Raw genomic sequence first — 2455 nt, 5'->3', positions numbered from 1 at the left:
CCAATCTCATTTTTTGGGGGATTTTGGGTTAATTTCTCTTTTTTTTGGGGATCCCTGAGAGAATCTCGGGGTTCCCTTTGAGATCATTTTTGAGATAATTTTTGAGATAATTTTTGAGATAATTTTTGAGATAATTTAAAATCCCCTCGGGCAGAGGGAGGAGGGGAAAGCAGAAAGGAAACAAAGGAAATTCTGGAAAATCAGCCAAAGGAATGAAACCACAAACAGATCCGAACCTCCTCCGCTCGGCTTTGGGGTTTTATTTTGGGGTTTTTTCACCCTAAAATATATTTATAGAGCTAAAAACTCTGCGGAGCCAAACAGCCTCACCGTTTCCAGCTCAAAAAGCAAAATAAAGAGCAAAAAAAAATTAATTTTCCCCTGAAACGAGAAGGGAAACTCAGCCAGGAAACCTCAACCCTCAAACCCTGAAAAATCACAAAATCCCCAAATTTCACATCCCTTTTCCCAATTTCCCCTTTTTTCCCAGGAAACCTCAACCCTCAAACCCTGAAAAACCACAAAACCCCAATTTCCCATCCTTTTCCCAATTTCCCATCCCTTTTCCCATTTTTCCCGTTTTTTCCCAGGAAACCTCAACCATCAAACCCTGAAAAATCACAAAAATCCCAATTTCCCATCCTTTTTTCTCAGGAAACCTCAACCATCAAACCCTGAAAACCCACAAACCCCCAATTTTCCAGCCCTTTTTCCCAATTTTTCCATCCCTTTTCCCACTGTTTCCCCCTTTTTTTCCCAGGAAACCTCAACCACCAAACCCTGAAAACCCACAAAACCCCAATTTCCCATCCCTTTTCCCAATTTCCCATCCCTTTTCCCATTTTCCCCTTTTTTCCCAGGAAACCCCAACGATCAAACCCTGAAAAATCACAAAAACTCCAATTTCCCATCCCTTTTCCCATTTTTCCCGTTTTTTCCCAGGAAACCCCAACCATCAAACCCTGAAAACCCACAAAACCCCAATTTCCCATCCTTTTCCCAATTTTCCCATCCTTTTCCCACTGTTTCCCCCTTTTTCTCAGGAAACCTCAACCATCAAACCCTGAAAAACCACAAAAATCCCAATTTTCCCTCGAAACGAGAAGGCAAACTCAGCCAGGAAACCTCAACCATCAAACCCTGAAAACCCACAAAACCCCAATTTTCCATTCCTTTTTCCCCTTTTTTCCCAGGAAACCTCAACGATGACACCCTGAAAACCCACAAAACCCCCAAATTTTCCATCCCTTTTCCCAGTTTTCCCCTTTTTTCCCAGGAAACCTCAACGTTCAAACCCTGAAAACCCACAAAACCCCAATTTCCCATCCCATTTTTCCCAATTTCCCATCCCTTTTCCCCATTTTCCCCATTATTTTTCCCATTATTTTTCCCATTATTTTTCCCATTTTCCCCATGATTTCCCCATTTTCCCAGCCGTTCCTGTCCGCTGTCCCTCGCGGGGCTCTCAGGCCATCCCGAGGTCACTCTGCGGCTCCAATTCCCAACTAATCGCCTCGGAAAAGTGTCCTCGGAGTGACCTCAGTGCCCCGAGCGGGGCTGCAGCGGCTCGGCCTTTTATCCTCATTTTTTTCCTCATTTTCCGGGATTTTCCCGCGATTTTCCATGATTTTCCGGGATTTTTCCCCGATTTTTCCCCTATTTTCCGTGATTTTTCCCCGATTTTCCATGATTTTTCCCCGAATTTCCATGATTTCCCCCCGATTTTCCATGATTTTTCCCCGATTTTTCCCTATTTTCCGTGATTTTTCCCCGTTTTTCCCTATATTCCTTGATTTTCCATTTTCCATGATTTTTTCCCGATTTTCCATGATTTCCCCCCGATTTTCCATGATTTTCCCTCGATTTTTCATAATTTTCCATGATTTTCCCTCGATTTTTTCCCTATTTTCCATGATTTTTCCTCGATTTTCCCATTTTCACCCCACCCACCCACCCCGATTTTCCGTGATTTTCCCCCGTTTTTTCCCTATTTTCCATGATTTTTTCCCGATTTTCCATGATTTTCCCTCGACAAACCACCCCCACCTTTTTCCCCGATTTTCCGTGATTTTTCCTCGATTTTTCCCTATTTTCCCTGATTTTCCCCGATTTTTCCCTATTTTCCGTGATTTTCCCCCGATTTTTCCCTATTTTCCGTGATTTTTCCCCAATTTTCCCCCCATTTCCCACGATTTTCCATGATTTTCCCTCGATTTTCCATCATTTTTTCCCCTATTTTCCATTATTTTTCCCCGATTTTTCCCCAATTTCCCTCGTTTTTTCCCCGATTTCCCCGGATTTTCCATGATTTTTCCCCGATTTTCCGTGATTTCCCCCAATTTCCCTCGGTTTTTCCCCGATTTTCCATCATTTTCCCCCTATTTTCCATGACAAAAAATCAGGAATATTCGCAGTTCCTGCCGTAAAAACCGGGAATATTCGCAATTCCCGGGAT

General features: G+C 43.0%; 1 long non-coding RNA gene across 1 annotated transcript; it reads right to left on the bottom strand.

The window, feature by feature from the left end:
- Window positions 1-229: 229 nt before the first annotated feature.
- On the bottom strand, window positions 230-1327 carry LOC146426734 (uncharacterized). The gene is made up of 3 exons (XR_014856702.1): window positions 739-1327; window positions 596-642; window positions 230-413 (listed from the first exon to the last, which is right to left on the bottom strand). It is a non-coding gene; the product is annotated as an uncharacterized LOC146426734 (long non-coding RNA).
- Between the last annotated feature and the right edge of the window lie 1128 nt (window positions 1328-2455).

Source organism: Lichenostomus cassidix, chromosome 27 (genome assembly GCF_008360975.1).
Source record: "Lichenostomus cassidix isolate B80296 chromosome 27, HeHo_3.0, whole genome shotgun sequence".
NCBI lineage: Eukaryota > Metazoa > Chordata > Aves > Passeriformes > Meliphagidae > Lichenostomus > Lichenostomus cassidix.
The sequence above is the reverse complement of the archived record's forward strand: the minus strand, read 5'-3'. Positions and strand labels throughout refer to the sequence as shown.